The sequence below is a fragment of the Notamacropus eugenii genome, chromosome 4 (assembly GCF_028372415.1).
Source record: "Notamacropus eugenii isolate mMacEug1 chromosome 4, mMacEug1.pri_v2, whole genome shotgun sequence".
Classification (NCBI taxonomy): domain Eukaryota; kingdom Metazoa; phylum Chordata; class Mammalia; order Diprotodontia; family Macropodidae; genus Notamacropus; species Notamacropus eugenii.
This window is the reverse complement of record NC_092875.1, coordinates 7,546,103-7,554,999: the sequence shown is the minus strand read 5'-3', so window position 1 is coordinate 7,554,999 and position 8,897 is coordinate 7,546,103.

Here is an 8,897-nt window from a genome sequence, read left to right as displayed (position 1 = left end):
TTCGGAGGATCCTCTTAAATTATTTTATTCTCTAGTTTCTAGGTTTGATGCTTTAGGCCATATGGGGAATGAGAGTTCTCCCTGGGCCCCCAAAGTCCCAGCATCAGAATGAGGGAGTCCATCTGGACCCCAGACTGAGCACACAGCTGAGCTGGAGAGGATCTGGGCAGTCCTCTCAGCCTCTGCTCTTTCTGGCCTCAGCCCTGCTAAGATTATCTCCCCTGGGCTAGGTCTCCCTTTTCTTTCCAATCTGAATGAAAGAAGCTTTCAGATGTATGTTGATAGAGAAGGAACTGCACCAGGAGGTCACCACAGGCCTTTGAAGCAGGGGTAGATTTTTGGTCATTGGTTCAGAAAGAGAAAGAATGGACCAGCTTTGCTTCCTCTCTGAGGTCGGAGTTCATCCTTCCTTCTTGCCTGAGCCTTGATCCTCTCCCTGCTTTGGTCTCTGTTTTTTCTCCTTTCCTTTGTCCTTTGGTTTCCTCCCCAGACTCAGATCATTCTGTGTCATCTCCCCTGTGACATTATTTCCACCATTCTAGGCCTCACTGAGAACCAGGCAAGGATCCCAGGGCACCTGGTGGTAATGCCATCCATCATTCCCCAAAGAAGATGCCCCAAACCCTGCTGGACCCAGAGAGCAGTGTTACTGGTGGTGATAGGTCCCATGATACAGCCACAGGTCATTGTGTCTGACCCTCCTGGAGCCATGGACAGTGATGACTCCTGACTCACCACAGGCTGAGAACTGGCCTCTGAAATTGGAAGGAAGATACACACCAGGAGCATTGCTCTGTAGGCTTCTTCTTTCTGCCCCACAATAAGTTCAGAGGATTTACCCTGACCCATGCCCAGAGTAAGCAGCAGGATGAGAGAGGGTGCCCAGGCCATGGAGGAGATGTGCCTGTGAGCTCTTCTTCCAAGGACCACACAGCTGGGGCTGGCACACACAGGCTCTCTTATCCTTCACGGATCACAGGCATGCAGATCTTCCCCTTCCTCCATCTGTCTTTGGTGTCCGTGAGTTGGTTTTTGGCTTCAACCAGAGAAGAGGCAGAAGGCACTCATCGGGCATTAGCTCCATGTTCAGTTTGGAAAGACCCCATTTTGTCCAACAATGACCTCTACTGGCAAAGGCCAGTAAATGCTACTTCTTCAGAGAAGTACATTCCTGTAATCCTCATCTTCCTATGGGAGTGTACCACCAGGTAATGTTATTTTTGAAAAAATAAAATGAAAGTCTAGAAGAATCCACTAGCCTGGGTTTTTCAAAGCTGAGACAGCTAGAGGTGCCTCCAGGAAGTTAAATGAGCTGTAATCTCGTCTCCTAGAAGATGGTGGAGTGTCTTAACACGTTTTTGACTCAGACCTTGGGAACCAATGAACTTGGTGAAAGACTCAGAAAGACTTTCAGATATGAAATAATAATAATGGTAATGATAATAATAACAAATATGTCAGAAAGTACACCCAAACTCTTTGAATATAAGTGGAAAACTCAGTAGGGAAAGAATTAACAATAGAATGCAACATGGCCTCCAGATCTATTCAATGAGTTCACATGTCTAAGAATAAATTGTGTAAAACAAAGGAAAAAAAAATACCTAATGCTTGATAAGATAGAGTACACTGTGGATTTGAGGAGAACATGGAACCACGACATCCTGTTCCTGCATGGTTCAGAAAAAGCAAATGCAAGAATAGATCTAATTAAAAGAGATAAGGAAGGAAACTGTATCTTGCTAGCTAGTACCAGAGGCAATGAAGTGATAATATCAGCACTAAACATGTAGGCCTCAAATGGCATAGCACTCCAGAATTTTAGAAAAGTTAAGTTCGTTACAGGAAGAAATAGACAACAAAATTATACTAGTGGGGGTTAGGTACAAAAGACAGAGTAGTCAGTGACTATGCCTGTCTACTGTTTGATAAAACAAAGACTCCACCTTCTGGAATAAGAACTCACCATTTGACAAAAACTTAAGGGAAAGCTGGAAAATAGTATGGCAGAAAATAGGCATAGACCAACATCTCACACCTTATATGAACATAAGGTCAAAATGTGTATATGATTTACACAAAAGGCATGAAACCATAAGCAAGTTAGGAGAGTAAAGAACAGTTTACCTGACAGATTTATAGAGAAGGAAAGATTTTCAACCAAACAAAAGACAGAGGACATTATGGAACGCAAAATGGATAATTTTAATTGCATTAAATTAGAAAGGTTTTGCACAAACAATGCCATTGCATCCAAGATTAGAAGGAAAGCAGAAAACTAGGAAACAATTTTACACCTAGTGTTTCTGATAAAGGCCTTATTTGTAAAATATATAGAGAACTGCATCAAATTTGTAAGAATTCAAGTCATTTCCCAATTGATAATTGGTCAAAGGAGTTGGACAGGTCATTTTCAGATTAATGAATTATAGCTATTTATAGCCACATGAAAAAATGCTCTAAATCACTATTACTTAGAAAAATGAAAATTAAAACTAGTCTGAGGTACCATCTCACACCTATTAGATTGGCTAATATGATACAAAAGGAAAATGAGAAATGTTAGAGAAGCTGTGAGAAATTTGGAACACGAATGCATTGTTAGTGGAGTTGTGAACTGATGCAACCATTCTGGAGCATTCTGATTTGGAACTATGCCCAAATGGTTATCAAACTGTGCATACCCTTTCATCCAGCCATGCCATTACTATGGCATATGCCAATGAATTCCAAAGAGTCCATAAAAAAGGGAAAAGGATCACATGAATAAAAAATATTTATAGAGGTTCTTTTTGAGTTGGCCAAGACTTTGAAATTAACACATCAATTGTGTACTGGCTGAACAAGTTGTGGCATATGAATATAAGGGAATACTATTGTTTATAAAAAATGATGAACAGGCAGGTTTCAGAAAAACCTGGAATGACTTACATCAACTCATGCTGAGTGAAGTGAGCCAAATCGGGAAAATATTGTCCATAGCAATAGCAACATTGTGCCATGATGAACTATGATAGAGTCAGCTCTTCTCAGGAATGCAATGATCTCAGACAATTCCAAAGGATTGACAATGGAAAATGATACCTACATCCAGAGAAAGAACTGTGGAGTCTGAAAACAGACAGAAGCATAATCTTTTCACTTTTCTTGTTTCTTTCTGTTGTTTTTGTTCCTTTTGTTCTGATTCTTCTTTCACAACATGACTAATGTGGAAATATGGTGAATATGACTGCACATGCATAACCTATATCAGATTGCATGCCTTCTTGAGGAAGAAGGAAAACTGATATCTCAAAATTCTATAAAAATGAATGTTGAAAAATCAGAAAAAATACATATTTTAAAAATTAATTAATTTTCATTTTTTAGCCTTCACTTCCACAAAATTTTGAGTTCCAAATTTTCTCCCCATCTCTCCCCTCCTCACACCACCAGACAATATATCTGATTATCCCTTCCCACAATGTGCCATCCACTCTTTCACCCCCACCCCTTTCTCATATCACTTTCCCTTTTATTTTCCTGTAGGGCAAGACAGATTTCTATACCCCATTGCCTGTATATCTTATTTCCTAGTTGCATGGAAAAACAATTTTTAACATTCATTTTTAAAACTTTGATTTCCACATTTTCTCCCTGCCTCCTTCTCCACCCACCCTCCTGACAAGTCAAACAATTTGAGGTAGGTTATACATGTGCAGTCCCACAAAATACTTCCATAATAGTCATGTTGTGAAAGACTAACTGTATTTCCCTCCCTCCAGAAGGTCCTTGAGTAAGGGGTGAAGGGTGTGTTTGGTGTGATGGCTACTGAGCCCTTTTTGGGGCTCTTTCCACCTTTGGTGTTCACCTTTTCCACCTAACTCTCACCTGTGACTCCAAGAAGCTGCAGTATGAGCAATGGTCACACCCTGGTAAACCTTTTTGGCAGACAGGCCTAACCAGGTTGAGGGTAACCAAGAGTTCTCAAACCCATTGGTGAGTTAGGGGGTTGTCTACCTCAAGTATGTGAAGACTTCCTCTGGTGGAATGGGCAGATGAAAACAATTTGTTCCAACAGCCATGAAGGCAGATGAAGCAGGCGATGTGGAATGTTCAGAGCTTGATTAGACACCAAAGATGCCAAGGTCATCCTCTGCATCCTGAGCCATCACCAGCCATCTTGACTCTGTCCTGACACTGGACTATGATGACTCTGGAGGAGAGATGACTTCGTGCAACTCAACCTCACTTAAATCCAATTTATGCATGAATTAAAAGACATCACCCATATCATTTAACTATTATGCCTCAAAGTCCTGTGGCAACAGGCAAGTGATGAAGCAACAGGTACAGATACACTGGGAGCTGTAGTCACAACTCTGCACACAGGTGGCCCAGGCCATAGGGTCATTTCTCACTGGAAACAGCAGTAGGACTTGGCAGTCCCCTGGATGTCTGAGCAACCTTTCAATGATCCACTGTTCACCTCCTGTTGTGAGGAAGGAGATTAGAAAAGATGCCCTAAACATTGCCTGCTACCCAACCCTGGCCTGATTACTGTGGCAGGTGGGGAATCGCACTATGTGGTGCAAACACCAAAAAAGTATGAAAACATCTGCAAAGATGATTCCACTCACTATCCCCACATGGAGCATGTGCACACTAATAGACAATGCAAAATCCAGTAGACCTGAAAGAAGAACTGCTCTTGTTGCAAGGGAACTCAACAGGGGTCACATCCAAATAGCAGCCATGAGTGAAACAAGGTTGGCAAATGAAGGCCAGCTTACTGAAGTTGGAACTGGATACACCTTTTTTGGGAGTGGGCACAGTGAAGGGGAGTGCTGTGAAGCTGGTGTGAGTTTTGCAATCAAAACTAATCTAATGAGCAAGCTGGTATGACTGCCAAGAGGAGTGAATGACGGGCTCATGACAATGCGAGTGCCATTCATAGAAAAATGCCATGCTACCATCATCAGTGCCTATGCTTCCACCGTGACAAACCCTGATGAAGTCAAAGAAAATTTTTTTGATGACCTAAAGACCCTTATCATCAATGTGCCAAAAAGAGGACAAGCTTATAATTCTGGGTGAATTTAATGCTAGAGTAGGCTTAGACTATCAGACTTGGCAGGAAGTCCCAGGGTGGAGTGGAGTTGAAAACAGCAACAGCAGTGGTCATTTACTGCTGAAGACTTGGGCATCACATGACCTTCTCATCACCAACACTGTTTTCCATTTACCTAAATGCAATAAAACTTCATGGACGCACCCTTGTAGCAAACATGGGCATCTACATGATTGTAAGAAAGAGAGACAGACAAGATGTGAGAGTCACAAAGGCAATGTGTGGTGCAGAGTGCTGGACCAATCATAGACGTATCTTCTCCAAGCTAAATATTCACATTCATCAAAAGTGCTGCCCCCAAGGCAAAGTGACTACCAGAAGAATTAATGTCAACAAATTAGAGCCCTTCTCTGAGCGTGAACAGTTTGTTGCTGACTTGGAGGGAAAGTTGAGCCAATATACAGTTGGCAACAGGGGAGCAGAAAAGGAGTGGGCAGCTCTCAGAGATTTGGTATAAAGCATTGCATTTGCTCATCTGGGTCAGAACACTTACAAACACCAAGACTGGTCTGATGAAAATGATGGGGAAATTCAGAAGCTGCTAAATGAAAAACGAGAAATCCATGGGATTTTCCAGCAGGATAGTTCATCCACCTCTAAGAAGGCAGCATTTAATTCCATCAAAAGCAAAGTACAAGCAAAGCTTAGATAGATGCAGGATTCCTGGCTCAGTAAGAAGGCTGATGAAATTAAGTTTTATGCTGTTAGTAACAATCCAAGGCACTTTTATGATTTTCTGACCAAAATTTATGGACCAAAAATTTTGCATTATCTATTAGTATGGTGCATCCCAACTACTCAGTGCTGATGGAGACACATTGATTAATGATAAGGACATGATCCTAGAACATTTCCATAGTGTTCTCAACAGACCGTCATCAGTCAACACTGAAGCCATTGACTATTTACCTCATGTTGAAGTCCATCCCTCCTTACCTGAACTTCCAAGTGAAGAAAAGATTTTGAAGGTCATCAGGCTCCTTTCATGTGGCAAAGCACCTGATGCTGATTCTATTCCAGCTGATATTTACAAAGTAGGTGACCATTGCTCATACAAAACCTGACTGAAATTTTCCAGGTTATATGGGAAGAGAAGGTTATCTCCCAGGAGTTCAAGAATGCCTCCATTGTCCATCTCTATGAGGGTAAAGGGAATGGATTGTCTTGTGACAATCACAGGGGGGATCTCTCTCATAGTCATTGCTGGCAAAATTCTTGTGAGAGTCCTCCTTAATAGGCTGATTCTTCACCTGAAAGATGGTCATATACCTGAGGGCCAGTGGGGCTTTAGAAAGGGCCAAGGAAAAGTCGATATGATATTTGCTGCCCAACAACTCTAGAAGAAATGCCAAGAGCATAACAGAGGTCTGACATGTTTGTACATCTGAATAAGGCCTTTGACACTGTTAGTTGTGAGGGCTTATGGAAAATTATGTCAAAATTTGGTTGCCTGGAGTTCATCAATATTGTACATCAGTTTAGTGATGGCATGTTTGCCCGGGTTCTGGATAATGAACAAAGCTCTCATGCCTTCCCAGTCACCAATGGAATGAAACAGGGCTGTATGCTTGCTCCCATGCTTTTTAGCATGATGTTTTCAGCCATGTTGACAAATGCTTTCAAAGAAGATGAACACAGCATCAAAGTCAACTACCATACTGATGGCAAGTTCTTCAATTTGAAAAGACTGCAAGTCATGACCAAAGTGGAGGGAGTGTTGATGGATGATTTTCTGTTTGCAGATGATTGTGCACTCAATGCAGCCTTTAAAGCTGACATGCAAAAAAGTATGGATCAATTTTCTGCTGCCTGTGCTAATTTTGCCTAATTTGCCTATTGTGCCTAATAATTAACACCAAGAAAACACACATGCTCCATCCTACACCACTACACCATCCATACGTGGAACCATCAGTTACAACAAATGGAGAAGTTTTGAATACTTAGATAAGTTCACTTACTTTGGTAGTGTACTTTCCAGGGATGTACACATTGACAATGAGGTCAATACATGCATTACCAGAGCTAGCTCAGTGTTTGGGAGGCTCCCAAAAAAGGTTTGGGAGAGAAGAGGTATTAGACTGACTACCAAATTGAAGGTCTACAGAGCTGTTGTGCTGACCTCATTGTTATATGCTTGTGAAACATGGACAGTATACCAGCGCCATACCAGGAAACTGAATCTCTTCTATTTGAACTGTCTTAAGAAGATTCTGAGGATCATCTGGTAGGATAAGGTACCAGACACTGAAGACCTTGCTAGAGCTGAACTGCCAAGTATTCAAACTATGCTTCAGAGAACACCACTCTGATGGACTGGCCACGTTGCTCGAATGCAAAATGTATGTTTGCCAAAAAGACCATTTTAGGGAGAACTTGCATGAGCAGACTATCACATGGTGGCCAGAAGAAACAATACAAGGACACTCTCAAGATTTCTCAAGAACTTTTGATTTGACTGTGCAACATTGGAGACACTGGCACAGCACTACTTGTTCCTCCTAGCATTTAGATTAACTGAAGCATGTCTTCTATTTATATCAGCCTCATCTGACTAAAATCTAATGCATGGAATCATGGTTTTAGGAGAGGACTATTTGACATTCCTCATCTCAGAAGCCAGGAAGGTTTTGGGCTTCCAAAAGAGATTTCACTATTTGTGGAAAGGATTCTAATACCTAACAACATGAGTAAAGATTTCCCTAACCTAGCTTTTTGGTTCTCTTTGGGGCACTTAATGTATTTTCCCCCATTAATCCATTACAACTTTTTAAAAATGATAAGTTTCAGTTCTGTGAAGGAAAGATTCTGCAAACTCAATATTTCTATGTGTAACTTTCCCCGGGGAGTTTATGGAACTCAGGAACGGCTGGCTCTTTAGGAATCCATCAGTTAATCAGTAACCTTCATCAAGCACCTACTATGTACTGGGTTCTGGGCCAGGCACTGGAAATGCTCAGATATATCTCTCTTTCCTTCGCTGCCTCACACCACTCCCATTTCTCCAGGCCCAGGATCCCTCATTGTACCCTTGGTGACCCCAGATTTCTTTAGTGAGGCTCAAAGTGGAGACCACCAAGATCAGCATAGACCAAAGATTCATTCACAGAGTGTCTCATAGAGTAATTAGTTATCACTTATTAAATTCTAATTTCTAAGGAATGATTTTCTTAAAAAAGCTTTTGTATTTCCTTTTCCCTTTGCCCAGTTCTATCCTTTTTTTTAGGGAGATACTTTCCTCCACGAACTTTATATATTTTATTCCACATTATTGACTCTTCAATTCATGATTTTCTTCTATTTCTCTTATTTTTTCCCCAACATTTCTTCTATATCTTTTATTTGTAAAATTCATTCTAAACTCTTCCAGGAATTCCTTTTGGGCTTGAGACTCAATTAGATTTTTCATTGAGAATTCATATATTGCTATTTTGATACAATTGTCCTCTTCTAAGTGTAGGCATTGATCCTCCTTACCATCACACTAACTTTCCATCAATTTTTTTTTTGCTCAGATTTTCTGCCTACTTTGGAATTTGGTGTTTTATGTGAGAGTTGGGCTCTGGTCCTGCACAGTCCTAAGGTTTTAGTGCTGGGGCTTTGGGTCTCACTGGAGGCTTTCACTGGGTATCTGGGCTAAGTTGCCTGCTGAATCTTTTGTTGGGCTTGTGGGGGACTCTCTCACAGCTCCTGATTCAATTTTCTAAACAAAAACTTTACAATTTGAGCTGGCCCTTGAAACTTTGTAGGGTTAATGTCCCACCCTTTGCTTTCCATATGCTCAATT